The 15,923-nt window shown below is 40.5% G+C and overlaps 1 long non-coding RNA gene across 1 annotated transcript in view; it reads right to left on the reverse strand.

The window, feature by feature from the left end:
• LOC139077050 (uncharacterized) overlaps positions 1-6,988 on the reverse strand; it is a 44,123-nt gene extending 37,135 nt beyond the window's left edge. The window contains exon 1 of the long non-coding RNA XR_011529234.1: positions 6,891-6,988. This is a non-coding gene — a long non-coding RNA (uncharacterized lncRNA). The remainder of the gene's footprint in view (positions 1-6,890) is intronic.
• Positions 6,989-15,923: the final 8,935 nt, after the last annotated feature.

Consider the following 15,923-nt stretch of genomic DNA (forward strand, 5'->3'; position numbering starts at 1 on the left):
TGTCACACCTAGGCCCTGGAGAATGTGGGCTACTGTCTCAGGCCCTCTCTCTAAGTGTGCCATCAGCCATTTTAGTCCACCAGAGTCACCCCTGATTGGCAAGGCCAGTTTAAGGGGTTGCCTTCCAGAGTTCTGAATGGTACTTGGCTTCACTTTTAACTAATCTGGGATATTTCTAATGCCCTTCTTACCCTGATGCCAGATTCAGATCTTTGTAACATCTCCTTTCCTTTGCTCTTTTCCTCTTATTTTTCCCTATGAAGAAGGAGCCATTCACATATGAGAAATATAAAGGGAAAAAAATAGATAATCAATTTCGTGTAATCTTGAGTCAAATGCAGGTCTCACTCCCAGTGCTCCGGTGTCTGTTGTGTGCTGTGACATCAAATCCTTGGATACTTTTGAGTGCAGATGTACGGCCAGGGCTGTGTTAGCAGGTAATTGGTGGGGAGAGGAGAAGCAACGCATGGCATAGAAGAAGGATCTGTCACGGAACTCTTGCCAATAGCTTCCTGGTATCAGCAGTCAGGATGCAGCCCAGTTGCCGTCAAGTGTGGATTTGTTTTCACTCGCTCTGTTCATCTCCTGAGTGAGGGTATAGGACCAGCTCGATGACTTCTGTCTGCTTCCTGCCTTTACCCCTTCTGAGTGAGAACAGAGTAGGAGCCAACTGATAATTTTATTTTACTATATTCGTCTATAGCAACGGTATCAATTTCCTAGCACTGCCATAGCAAAATGTCATAGATTAGGTGGTTTAAACAACAGAAATTAATTTTCGCACAATTCTGGAGGCTGAAAGTCCAAGATCAAGGTGTCTGCAGGTTTGGTTTCTCCTGGGCTTGCAGATGGCCGCCTGCTCCCTGGTGTCCTCACCTGGTCTCTCCTCGGTGAGCTCACATCCCCAGAGTCTCTTCCTTTTCTTGTAAGGACACTAGCCATATTGGATTAGGGCCCTAACCAGTGGCCTCATTTTAAATTAATCACCTCTTTAAAGACCTTATCTCTAAATATGGTGACTTTCTGAGGCCCTGGGAGTTGGGACTTTGACATATGGATGTTAGGCAGGACATAATTCAGCCCGTAAGAGCAAACATATTCTAAGGAATCCACAGTAATTTGAATCGTAACCATTACTGAAACAAATCTTAATACCATCACTACTTTCCACACTTTAGAACACGAGAATAGTGAATGGTTTATCAGAGGTTTCAAAGCTCCGGAGAGAAAGTCAGAACTGAATTCTCTCCTCTTAGAGTGAACGGGATGTGTGTTCCTGCACTTTTAATTACACAAATAATACCTTAATACATGATCAGTGGGGAAATTTCAGACTGTACAGAAAAAACATAAAAAGTTGTCTTCTTTACTTTGTATTGTCTTTTTCCTAGAAGTTAAACATTTAATATTTTAATATCTATTCTTCCAGGTAAATAAACAATATTTATACACAAATATAAAGTACAGATTTCTAAATTTTGACTTTGTTTTTCAGGAGTGGAATAATACTATATGTACTGTTGTCTGGCTTGTTTTTTTTGACTTAGCCTGATGACTTGGAGTTCTTTCTCTGTTAGCTAAGGCAAGGTGTCTTAACCTTGGGACTACAGACTTTTTCGGCTCGATAATTCTTTGTTTAGAGGGTTTGTCCTCTGCCTTGCAGGATGTTTAGCAGCATCCTTGACCCCTACTCACTAGCACTCCCCCCTTTGCCAGTTGTGTCGACCAAAAATGTCCGCAGATATTCCTTGCCAAATGTCCCCTGGTGAGCAAAATTGCTCCCAGTTGAAAACCATTGGTACAAAGAGATTTCCCTAATTTTTAAAACCTGCTGCACAGTATCCAGGGTATGGATTACACCGTAGTTTATTTACCTATCCTGCTGTTGATGGACATTTAGGACATTTCCATTTCATTACCATTAGGATCAACGCTGCGTTAACCGTCCTTACAAATGACTTGTAAAGCGACTTGTACTAACATCGCTTTAGAGGAAGATACCTGGAAATTTGATTGCTGGGTCAAGGAAGATGCACAGTTCATATTTTGACAGGGGCTACCAAATTGTCCTTCAGAAGCTTTGCATAATCTACATTTCCAAAAGCGAGTGTTCGTTTCTCCACAATCTTGCCAACACTGAATCTAACCTTCTAATCTTTGCTAGTTCGTATGACTGAGCGTTTGTGTCTTGTTCTATTTCCCTAGTTACCAGAAGTCAAGCATCTCTGCACTTTACTTCTGTTTCTGGGGTTTATTCGTATTTCTTGCCCCTGCCATTTTTATGGGAGGTTTGATCTGTAGGATTCTTCATATGAATTTTGACTCCTAATCCTTCTACTGCTACAGACATTTTCTCTTAAAATTTTCTCCTAATCTGTTATTTGTTTTCTTACTTTGTTAACAGCCCTTTATCATCATAAATTTAAGTTTTTGTACAGTTAAGCGTTTAACTCTTATTTCGGAAAGCCTTCCGAACCTCTATTCTATACTACTTTATATTTGTATTCCTCTTTATATATTTTTATCATGCTTCACTTTTTACGGTTTAGATCTTCAATCATCTGTTATCTATTTTTTGTAAATGTTTTTATACAGGGGTATTTTCTCTATTCAGGACCCAAGCATTTGTATGAATAAGTTGGAAGCTATATGATCAATCTGCATATGGCTTAATCTGTCTAATGCAAATGTGATGATAGAACACAAATAAAACTTGCATTTCTCTCCTTACTAAAAATTCTTTGTAGATCTCCTGTCTCTCTTTCACACAGAGAATTCATGGCACTTGGGGCAGGTGAATTTCTGACTGTTGTCCCCGTTGCCTTCATCATTCCTGCTCACTGGCTGGCCACAGGTGGGTGGAATCCAGCTCTCCCTGAGTGGGCAGGTGAGGAGCAGGATTCTGATGATACGCCCCTGGCGGCTCCTTTTCAGAGAGCAGGATCACCATCCACACGGGGCCTTTGAATTCCTTCTCCATTTTGCTCTGGGCTGGCCTCCAATGAAATGTATACCATCCAAGACATAGGTCTTTTTCTCATTCCCTGGGTTTGTTACTTTGGCTGGCTTCCAAAGACACAGGACCGTCATATACCAGAGAACATACTGTTCTTGGACTGTGAAACCAAGAGGATGACCAGGTGAGGGCCGGGAGAGCCCAGGAGGCGGGGATTTGAAAGGGGCTCCTGGAAAGGGAGCAGCCCAGAGCCTGAAGCTTTAGCGGAGACGGAACAAGTCAGCGGTTTCCTTGCATCTCATTAGCCATTCTGCCCTCACACTGGGTGAGTTCAAACCCTTTCATATTCACTGCAGAGTAATTAAACTTTGTTCTCAGGAAGGAGAACAGTGAAAGAAGTAAAAAGCAAGCGCCTGAAAGAATGTGACACGAGTGAGACTGTACACGAAAAAGAACAAAATGAAAATGTAAGTGGGAGGTGACATCTGTTTCTTCCTCTGTGACCTATCTCCTGCCACTCCCCACTGCACCTTCTCCCTCAGCTCTGGCCACCCCGCCTCCTTGCTGCTCGGTGAACACAACACTAGTGTGCCCCTTAGGCCAGAGCACGCCTTCCCCACTGTGCCCGGCCCACCCACTCCCTTTCTTCAATCTGGGCACCCAGGCAGCCTGCTAGAGAGACCTTCTCTGACACCATCTATAAAATAGCTCACCTCTCCCATCCCACAGGCCCGGATTTATCTTTCCCTTTCTCTGCAGTGCTTCCTGCCTTCTGCTGTGCTGCAGACTCGCACAGTGCGCACATCCCCTCCTGCACATGGGTTACTGTCAGCCACCCTGCTGGAAGGGAAGCTGCCTCCACAGGGCAGTTTTCTGTTTTTTGGTTCACACTGCGCTTCAGTGCCTAGAACAGTACCTGGTTCTGGGTACATTTTTGTGCTGACTGAATGACTAGTTTGGGATTACTCAGCTAAGACACGGGGAAGGTGAGGCATGAAGTACCATCCTCAGATTCCTGATTTTGTCCTCTTACGAACCCCAAGGGATTGCATTTAAAATGAATTTTGGGATGAGGTAAATATACTTTTAGTGTATATTTTGTCTGTATCTTGTACGGTACGTCTAGCTTGTGGGAGTTTAAAGGGCATGTTAAATTCGCTGAAATAAATGCTGTTCTCAGTAACTTCGGAGTTTTCTGAGTTCAGAAAGTGCAGGCAAGGGGAGGCAGTATTACTCTGATAGATTTCTGCTGTCTGTGACAGCCTGCCCCTCTAGAAGAGGCCATCCATGCAAGTCTTTCTATTTAAGGCTCGTTTCGGTAAGGTGCACTTCTAGTCGGAGATGTCTCCTTTCATGAATAATGGAATCAATAAGAAGTTAGCAGAATGTTCCTTGAAAAATGTCCCCCAACAGAGTGCCTATTTAGGTAAAGATCTTCTGTAGTACCTGCTTCCCAATAATTATGGACATTATCTCTTAACCTTACGATATTATTGTGTGAAAAATAGCACACAATTTTAATGAGTGCTGTAACATCCGTGAATGAGGTCAAATAAAACCTGTGACTTCTGCTTCCCTGTTTTGTATATTTTGATAGGATGTTTGAATCTTTTTACCATATAAAGTAAGAAAAATGAATAGAGAGTATTGTGTTGAAATCAAATCCAATCTCAGATTTGATGTTCTCAGTGAGCTTATCCTGAGCCCTCAGCCAGGTGGAGCTTTCCTATCTTAGAACAAGGAAGTACTTGGGACTTTCCTGAAGACGCTTGCTGGCTTTGTATTCTAATGAACTAGATACGTGTTCCATCTGCTCTATCAGATCATTATTTTAAAATTTATAGCTGCAGCGGGATAGGCCTTTTTAAATTTTACAGTACATGTTGGAGATGTCAGTTTCATAAAAAATATAAAATGGGGTTTTTCCATTTGATTATATTTAAGGCACCACAAATGTTTCTTTAGTATAAGGAATATAATTTAACATTTATCAAACTATGTTACTAAATGCTGGGAAATGAGAGACGGCCCTTTGCCCTCAAAGGATTATGGTGAAAAAGCATTACAATAAATATCTGGAATACATGGGGAAATAATAAAAAGAGAAATAGTGAGCAAAATTAAAATCTTGATGCCAACATGTAGGTACTGTACTAAGAGTTCTCACTGCAGAACTATGGCACAAAAAGAGTGCAAACATACACAGAAAGACAAATTAATAGAAATTTTCCTTTAAGTGAACAATGTAGTTACTAAAATTACAAAACTGGATATTTAAGCTTTATGAGAAATCTAGTGTTTACAGCTTCTAAGTGCACTTGGCAGCCTGACTGCTGGGACGGTCCCCTCCCATAGCCTGTGCATGGTGTGAAGAGTGAAGTAAGAATTCACTTGGATTATTTAACAAATAGTCTTGACTCTACTATCGAGTTGTTTGCATTTTTTCTTGACATCTTTTGCTTGTTTTTGGACACTGCCGTGTTTGCCTTCATATGGCAGAATCCTCGGCTGCAGGCTCGCTTCTGCAGCGATAATGCTCAAGGGTAGGTGAACTGACGCTTCCTTGGAGACTTGATTCCAAGGGGGATTGGCAATGCTGTGTCTCTCTGGTTCAGTCTAAATCTCATCTGTTGAACAGCTTCACTGGCCTAATGAGATACTACTAGAGGTGGACTGAAGCCCATCAGTTCAGTGGGATCCTTAGATACAACAGCATTGCCACACAGTGAATCCAAATAACACCACTCATTGGTTGACGATTGTTAAATGAAGTGGAAATCATTTCCAGCAAATGTCAAATGTAAGCCAGGGCTAGAGAGGATATTTGCAGAAAACAGTGCCCATAAAACTGTCAGAAAAATAAAATTTCCTTTGGTTAAAAACAGAAAAACCTAAAAAAATGAAATCTTTCTAGCCAAGCCTAACTTAGATGACTTATGTGGTGGTCATTTTCAAGGCTATGCTGCCCTCTCCCTCCCCAAAGGCAGCAACTGTCATTGGGATAGGCCGTGGAGCATAAGCATTTATTTCTGAAAAGAGATATAAGAAAGAATGGTTTAGAAACTGGAATGATTTTCTCTTTTTCACTCCTGTCTAAATATTCATACACTTGCTCTTCCCTCTGCCACGCACAGGGTTTTGTATATCAGCCTATTACCAAGGATGATGTCACGATTGTGTGCTTCTTTCTGCGTGTCTTGCTTTTACAGGGCATTGACTCTGGAAATAATCACTGACAATTACTACTGTTAGTTACATAGTATGACAGAGACCCTTAGACTATTATCCTTCCATGGCATTTTCATTACAAATCCCATTAAAATGCGATTTACTGTCTCAAGTACCCCGTACATTATCCAGAATTACTGTTCAAGGCTGATATTATAAACCACTCCATACCTTCCTTTTTTAATCTGTCAAGCAAAACTAAGGCTCTACCATCCAAAAGCTGTGTATATGTCATTGTAAAAGAATGCCTATTGAGTCTTTAAAAGAAACTTTTACGTGAGGCTGTCTTTAATGGAGGTTTATGACATTCCTTTATTCTATTGTTGTTGGCATTAACCAGCACAGCTACAGTCTCTCAAGCCTTGCCCCTCAGGTCTAAGCCTGTCTGTAGAATGTAAGCCGTCTCAGGACAGGAGCTACGTCTTTCAAAGGTGCCATTTGAGTTTATAGTATTTAATATCCATGGATACAAAGTACTAAGTGATAATGAATATAATGAAGATCACTCTAGGATTTCTTTAATTCTCATTTCTTGTGAGAATCATAACAATACCAGTGCTTTTAATCTCGAAGATCCCACTGCCTTGTAGATCATTTCAGAAGCTGTCCCAGAACTCCCTTTGCCCTAGATTAGTTCCTGCATCTGTGTGCAGTGGGCCACCAAGCTCAGTTTCTTTAGACAGGATAGAGTTCAGTAGGGACTTACCTGAAAAAGAGCTTCTCGAAGTGCTGAATTTCCTCCAGCTCCGTCAGGAGAAAGGCTATCAGAGCTGTGTAACTGAGTCGGCCTGTAGAGTCTCTAGGTTTCCACCCCACTTAGTTCCTGCTTGTTATTGGTAGATGATGAGTCCAAACACAAAGACGCACAGGGAAAGCTGCCCTCTCCACCCCAGACTTGGTGCAGAGCCAGTGCACTGCAGTCTCTGGAGGGAGTAGCAGTCAAGGGCTCCAGGCCCTTGGCCAGCCGTGCTCCCAAGCATTTCTGCATTTCTAGTGCAAGCAGCTCCATTTGGGGGCCTCTGTGTTGAGGGACTTTGGCAGAAGCCTTTCTCAGGCGCTTCCGCTGGGAGACTTCCTTATCTAGAGGAGGGGGAAAACCTTGATGACACTTTTTCTCTCTTCTGACCTGGTACTTGGAACTTTCCCCTCCTAGCCCTTTCCTCTCCCCTTCCTTCTGGCCCCCAGGTCCATAAAAACCACAAGAGCCTTTCATTTGGGATTCCCTTGGCAGTGAGATGATTCCCCACACCTGGGCTGGTCCACGTGACCCTGACCCTGTGCTGATCCATGGGGAAAAATGGAACAGTGAGAGAGTTGGCACTTTCTCCTATTTGAGCTTTGCTTATACTATCGCAGTAAATGGTAAAGGCTTAACTGTTTCAGTTTGGCTTGTTATCGTCATTGACCACTCCAACATCTGGTAGGTCAGCTCAACTCAGCTCAGCTCTTGACAGTTGATATTTCTTTTGTGTAGAATCATCTCACTTCACCCAATTTCACATCTGAGTTGCAAACATCAGAATTCAAACCAGAAGTCTAACCATTGAACCATAACTTGGAATAGTACAGAGCAAGGAATCAACCCTTGACCATTATGAGGACAACTGATTTTATAGGTAAAGCCAATCCTAATTATCGTGGGTAAGACCCACCACTGAGCTGTCTTCCTTCATCTGTCTGCTATGCCTTCCCTACCTTCAATGTAGATAGAAATTTTAACCAATAATATCTCTAATTAAATAATAATGAATATGTATTGAATGAGTATTTTATGCCATACACTATGCTGAGCATATAGTAATAAAAAAATCTCTGTAGTGAAATATACAAAATATAAAAAGTTCTGTCTAAAATATTGGAGCAAAATGTGGGTAAATAATGCTTAAAAGCAGATGGGTGCAGCATTATGTTTTCAGGAGAATCTTCTTTATAATAGCAGGATGCTGACTAGTTGGTGGATATGGAGATGAGTAGGTAGAAGACTAGGTGGCTGGCAAAATTTAGGTAGCATCACTATCCTTGTTGTGTAGGGTGGAGCACAGGGCATGGTACTAATTTCAGCATATCACTGAAATGTCAGATGGGAAACAAATCAGATTTGTTATAGAAATGGAAACAATACGGAAGGTATCAGAGAAGGTCCTTGTGATATGGAGAGCTATTGTTATATTAATGTATGGTCACCCCAGCTAATCCCATAGACAGACTCTAACCCTAAAGCTTCTACCTCAACCCTGTGTATACAACCAGAGGCTGGTAGGCAAGGCAGTAAGGTTGCTGATTTATCTATTTCTCTGAGGATGATTGGCTTATAAACTGGAGCAGGAAGACGTCATCAATCACTCTAGTTGTATAGACTAGTAAGTGGAAAAGAAGTTGGAGCAGGTACTGAGAGAACATTTATGACTTATTAGTCTGTTGAGTGAAAAGGATATGGACCTTAATTATATTGAAATACAAGCACTTTTGCTTTCTATTTTGAGGCAGAAAGTTGCAAAAGACCATCACTCTCACTTTAAGAATGCGAACAACTCTGTAAACTTGAATAGCAAAGAGCTAAAGAATCACAAGTGAATTAAATTCTAGAAAAGGATCAGCCCTTCCAGCAAAGAAGGACCCACGACTGCTTTCTTCCCCAGGGGAATGGCAGAAGGAGGCACCAACCCACCTTAAACTGGGTGAGAAGAAACCACATGAACTTTTAATAAAGACTTAACAATTCATGTGGGTTGGTTTGTTTGTCTAGACCCCAAGGAGCCCTAGTCAGAGAGCAAAGCCACATCCACCTCCAATTCTTGCCACTGAGAGTACAGAGGCAGCATGCCGAAGGCTGGGGGTGTTGTAGGAGAACTGAGAAAATTCCCTGAGGTGCTCAGTGTCTTGGCAGAGTTTAGGGCAAATACTTGCCACCTGTAGTGCACGAGCAGCTGGAGGCAGGGCAGGAGAGTGGAGAGAAATCCTGCTGGCACACCAGGAATTTACTGAGTGCAAGGCAATGGCACATAGAAGGCTGAGGGAGGACAGCAGGCTGGAGAGAGATCTTCATGGTTTGGGATAGGAGAGCAAAGGGCCTCCACAGAGGTCTTAAGAGCTGGAGAGACTATAAAGCATAGAGAGCCCTTTGAAGCATTGCTGCTGTTCACATCAAAATTCCTGATCTTGCCATTGAGATGTTTTAAGCAATTGGTGATTAGAATTTAAATACAGCTGCAATGAATCCAGACCCAGCTCAATTACAGATTAGCTAGACCCAGCCTGGAACTGGCACAGCATCACTTCTGCTGCATCCTGTTGCTCGAATCCTGTTAACAAGGCCAGTACAGATTCAAGGGTAAAATAAATAATCTCCTACTTGTGGAGAGTAACATGCATGAACAGAGAGGAGGGGAAGTGTTGGGACCCATATTTGTAGACTAGTTATGATACTAAGACATTCATTTATAAATAAGCTATGGTTTTAAGAATAAACCATAAGTTTTAAGAGTAAACCAGAAGAAATTAGAAAACGTTTCAAACTGAATGATAATGAAAATACAACATATCAAAATTTGTGGAATGCAGCTAATGTACTACTTAGAGGAAAATTTGTCATGGTAAATGCTTATGCTAGAAAAGACAAAGGGTTTAAAATTAATGATCTAAGTTTCCAACTTAAGAAAGTAGAAAATATAAGAGCAAGTTAAATCCAAAGTAAGAAGAAGGAAGTAATTAATAAAGATGAGTAAAAAATGAATGAATTACTAAACAGAAAAACAATAGGGAAACTCAACAAAGAAATAAAAACCAAAAATTAGTTTTTTGAAAAGATTAAGAAAATCAATAAAATCCTAGCAAGACAGCTCAAAAGAAGAAGAGGGAAAAGACCCCCACGAATTATCAATACTGGGAATGAAAAATGGGACATCACTAAAAGCATAATACGCGGATGTTAGAAACAACTTTATGCCAATAAATTTGACCATTCAGATAAAATGAATAAGTTCTTCAGTAGACACGCATTACCAAAACTGATACAAGAAGAAACAGAATATCTGAATAGCCCTATATCAATGAAAGAAGTTGAATTTGTAATCAATCACAAGCAAACTCCAGGACCATGTATCTTTATGAATGAATTCGATGAAAAAATCCAAGGAAGAGTATTCCTATTAATCCTACACAAACTTTTTTAAAATATAGAGGAGGAAAGAACACTTTCTAACTTGTATTTTGAGTGTATCCTTGATACCAAAACTTGAAAAGGACATTTCAGCATAAAAAAAAATACAGATGAATATCTCTCATGAATATAGACATAGAAATCTTTAGTAAAATATTAGCAAATAAAATTACCCATAAAAAATATATTCCATTAAAACATGCTATGGCCATTCATTAAACCAAGGTAAATATTATTATGTTGTTGTAGTAAATCCAACTAACCATATATAACAAAATATAATATATTCCATTAAGACATGCCATGGCGATTCTTAAGCCAAGGTAAATATTATTTTGTTATTATAAACTAGTCTCAAAATAATTATAATAACAAAAAAACTTCATGATAATAGAAATGACTTTCAGTTACCATAATTACAAAATCAGTTGCTGGGTGAAACATGTCAGTTAAGTTAGGCTGTTGCCTTCAGGCTGGTGAATATTTAAACAGTTTGAAGTAGTGTTACTGGTAGGATATCTGTCTGTCTATCTATGTATCTATCATCTATTTATCTGTCACCTATCTGCTTAGCATTACTCTGTTTTCTTTAATCATGTTCATGTCGTTTATTTATAAGTCTTAGTCAGCTTTATCTTTCCACGTTAGTGCTTCATAAAGTGTGTCGATCCTTCATTCCCTGGACTGTTAACAGTTTGAATGAAACCAAGCCGGCTTCCACAGCCAGGCTTTGTAGAGCCTTGTTGGTCCTGACATGTGCAAGACTAATGCAAGAGGACTGCTTCAGAGCCTGCCTCTGTGGATGCGTCCCCCAAACTCGCCACTCAGACTTCAGACACCTTAAAGAATAGTGTGGGTCTTAAGCAAGGGTGTTCTTGAAGAGAGAAACAGTTTATATCCTGTATTACAAAGCACCCATCATGGAAGCAGCTGCTCAAAAAATATTTTCTGTGTGCTCCTTTCTCCTTCCTCCTTTTTTTCCACTTATCCATCTATCTGTCTATCTGTCCTTCTGTCTGTTGATCTGTTTCTCCACTCACTCATTAATCTACTCATTCTCATTCTCTTTCCAATAATTCATGTTTCTTCACCCCATCGGTTTTCTTCTTTTCTTCTTCATTTGCTGTGTATGTATATGTGTGTGTGTGTGTGTGTATAGATGTATATATATATACCACTCCCAATATGAAAACTTCTCTGTTTTTTGCTGCAGCTTTGGAATTTTAGTATAGTCTATGATGTCTTCTCTTTTGTTCTTTTCCTTTCTTTCTTCTTTCTTCTCTTCCTCTTCTCCGTTCCCCCACCCTCTCTCTTTGCCTCTTCTTTCTGAGGGGATAAACACCTTGGGATTCTGATAAGCAAAATTTTCTGTCCAATTGCATTTCAATTCTCTGAGAGAGGTATATATTATGTAGTGTGAACTGTTTCTTAAACTTATTTAACCACAGAATATTTTTTTGAGGGGGAATTTCATGGAACTAATTTTATGTGGAAAAAAATTGGCGTACTCTGCTCTATTTCAATGAATGTCAGTCTTCTGGATTCTTTTTCTTTTTGCTTTTAAGATAGTTTTCAATAATTAAAGGGAAGTAAATGCCCCTTGTAACTGAAAATTTTACAGAAATGTATAAAGTAAAAAGTTACAATTCTCAATATGGTTCAACTACGGGTGTGCTTCAGGAAGGGAGAGGCCATCTCTGTCTGGTTCTGGATACAGAGCAGGCCCAGAATAAATACAGGTTGAATTTTCTAAAATGGTACAAACATATAAGGTGTTTCTATTTATAGGAGCTAAAATACATTTGCACCTGTTCTGCATTTACATGTCATGTCGTCCTTATTCAGTGACTCACGTTGAATTCATAGTTAACCTACGTGATGTGAAAGTCCTTGTCCAATAGAGCAGACACACTCCAAGGCTTTAGACTGAATGATTGAGAAAATTTAGGAATATATTTTCAGAGGCAACGGGCTACTCAGAATCCCCCTACCCAAGCTTCACTTAGGGACCTGGGATTCTGTTTTATGCCACAGTCTCAAGTTCACCTGCTCTTTCTCTGCATCGTTCATGCTACGGGCAGTTCATACTAGCTCTGGTGTCATTTAGGAAAAGTATCAGAGACTTTCAAATCACAGACCCAAATTATTGCTCTTCTGTCTACAGGGAGAACCAGTGCTGGCAGCTGCCTTCTAATTTAAAACCACGTTACTCTGTACACTCTCTGTGGCAGATCATAATTTAAATTTATTTTGATAACTAGTTCTTTAAATTTGAAAACAAGTTCATGCAAGTTATAAAATGTTCAAACAGCATGGAAGAGAGTTCAGTAAAATAAGTCTAGTGACCCCCACCCAGCTAGCCCACCGTTTCCAGAGGCAAATGCTCTAATTGTTTCCTTCCAGAATTTTTTTGATCAAATTTCAGTTTCCAAGATTTTTGGGGGGAAGAAAGGTAAACAGAGATATTTAGAAAACACATAACAGGAGACTATTAAAAAAAAGAGCTTTCTAGATTCTGTATATCAAAATGGGAAACAGAGATTCACACACACACACACACACACACACACACACACGCCTTTGTACCCCACACCTTTGCTTTCCGTACCCTGCATGGGGCACAGAGAATCCCACGCAGTCTTTTGTGAATGAGAACTTGGGAATGGTGGTTTCTTGGTTTTTGCCCCGGTGAGTGGTCATTTGATCACCCCTCCTGAGGGCCAGTCATGTTAAAAAAAATTCCTTTCCTCGCTGATAACTATCTTGTTTTGTATTATTGTGGATAAAGGGTGTTCTCAATGTGATCATGACAGTAGGGCGATGCAGGGTTGGAACTAGGCAAGGACATAGGGGCTTTCTTTAAACCAGTGCTTCACAAATAGGAGCAATTTTGTCTCCCCAGGGGACATTTGGCAATGTCCAGAAAGCTTGATTGCCATGACTGGGGGTGGGTGAGAACTGCTGGTGTCCAGTGGGTGGAGGCTGGGGATGCTGCCAAACATCCTACGAGGCAGGGGACGGTCCCTCACAACAAAGAATTCTCTGGTCCAAGATGCAGTCGTGCTGAGTTGAGGACCTCTATTTTAAATGAACTGTTTTGCTATTTGTTCTTTTGAGGACAATGTTTTCATTCAGAGAAATCACTCAAACCACAATATCGTCAGTGGGATAAAGCACCTTTCCACTGGCTTTTCAGTTCGGGCTCTTGAACCTCAGCACATAATCGGAGAGTTTGTGTCCTAGTTCATCCAGAAAAATGATCTCCTCATAGCATTATCTACCCTTAGCCTTTTCCTTTTCCCTTTTAACCTTTCTGATTAAATTGCCTATGGAAGAAACCAATAAATTACAGGGAGATGAAACTTGAATAGCCAGGAATAAAAGCGAATAACTTTGATATTTGTTTGGAAAATACTAAAAAATACAGAGTAAGTCCCATGTTCGTTTTCCTCTGCTTAGTTTTGTTGCCATCTGCTTTTCCTCTGGTTCTGACCAGCATCCTTCCAAAAGGCACTCTCTTTTGGTCAAAAGGTGCTGCATAAATCTCTTTCAGGATGAAGCCTGAACACTGTGTTCTAGTGGGCTAATTGCATTTAATCTGCTCATTTCTGAGTGTCATCCCAGATTAAAGCATGTGAAAAATTAAATAATGAGAGATTGTCTTGACTCTGGGTTAGAGAGATTCTTGACCCGTAGTAAATCCTACCTTTGCTTCATTTCAGTGCAATTTGTTGGCTTAGAGGAAAATATAGAATTCTGAGCATTTACAGTTGTCTTAGTGAAGAAGGGACGCAGGCTGTGGGAGTTGCAGTGAGGTGGTTGAAAGGGTGTGGAATATACCCCAGTAAGTTGTTGATGAGCAGTTGGACACTCCAAGCAGGCTGGCCCGGGTCACAGGTCAATGGCAATCCTGGGGCTGGAGTCCAGGCCCCTCATCTGGGTCCCCGGCTCTTCTGGCACCATTTCTGTGCTGTAGCTCATAATTATCTTCATGTGGCAGAGCTGCCCAAAGTCAAATATCCCAAGGTCAGACCATAATATCTTGTATATATTCATCACTTTAGACTATTCAGGCTACTTTCACATATGTTGTCTCATAGCAAAAGCAACTTTATTACATAAGTGAAACAAAAATTTTATCTCTATCGATCAGAGGAAACAAAGGCAGAGATACTAAGTAACTTATATGAAGTTAACTAACTAGTGAAAAATAGACCCGGATATCTAGTCCAAGGAGACTATTAACAGGAGACTGTTAAAAAAAAGAGCTTTCTAGATTCCGTATATCAAAATGGGAAATAGAGATTCACACACACGCTCACACACACAGTTCACTGCAGGTTTAGTGCAGACGCAAATGCTTCCACGCTAGTGTGAAAACAGCTGCTCTTTATCAGTTACTGTGCTAAGAGAATGCATTAGTCCATTTATCCCTCACAGTAGCTCTAAGTGGTTGATATGATTATTAATCTCATTTGGTTGATGAAAAAGCTGAGGTTTAGTGAGGTTTTGTAACCTGCTTAAGTTTACGCCACTAGTAAGTTTAGACTAAGATCTGTTTCTTACCAAAGGTCCGTATCTTAACAATTGTCCTATACTCTCAGCATTGTTCAATATGGGTTCTCTATGGCTATTCTGGTAACCAATATGATTTCCTGATTGGAATGGCGATTACACATCCAACTTTATGCATTGATGTCCTGACTTTTAAGAAACGTTGTATACTTTTTTAACCTTTAGTTATAGCTGATGTTGGGGAGAATGGAGACAGCATGTTAAGATAATTTTCTCTCTTTCTCCTCCACATTTACCCAAGAGCTCCTGTCCGATTTCCCTCCCTCAATATTTTTGCATTTACCCATTCAGTCTAAGCTACCCCATGCAGACAGAGCAGGCTTTCAAGGAAAGAAATCTGATTGTGTTACTACTTAGAAGCTTTTAATGGATCACACATAACTTAAAATATAAGATACTCTAAGATCTGTACTCTGCTTTGTTATGCAATTTTGTCTCCTACCAATCTACCACAGACTCTGCTCTAGCCATCCTGCAATTTGGTAGTTCCCCAATGACATCATGCAGCTTGATGTGTGTGTTTTCATATTCTTTTTCTTTTTTTGGTGAGGAAGATTGTCACTGAGCTAACGTCTGTGCCAATCTTCCTCCATTTCGTATGTGGGACATTGCCACAGCATGATTTGATGAATAGTGCGTAGGTCTGCGCCTGGGATCCAAACTGATGAACCCCAGTCGCTGAAGCAGAATGCACGACCTTAACCTCTGTGCCACCAGGCCGGCCCCCTCATATTCTTTAAATTCCTTATTTACACTGCCATCTGCTTCCTTCTTCTGCCACAAACTGGCCCTTATTTGATTCTTTTGTTCTTTAAAACTCCCTTCAAAAATATTACTTCTGAGCTCCCCAGACACGTGAAGGGTTGTTCTATGATGGCCCCATCACTGTAGTTGATAATTGGCTTTCCTTCCCGGCTGTGTTATGAGCTATGTGGTAGAAGACACCATGTATTCTGTGTCTTTATTTCCCCAATGCTGAGCTCAGTTCCTGGCGTATGAGAGCAA

The sequence above is a fragment of the Equus przewalskii genome, chromosome 18 (genome assembly GCF_037783145.1).
Source record: "Equus przewalskii isolate Varuska chromosome 18, EquPr2, whole genome shotgun sequence".
NCBI lineage: Eukaryota > Metazoa > Chordata > Mammalia > Perissodactyla > Equidae > Equus > Equus przewalskii.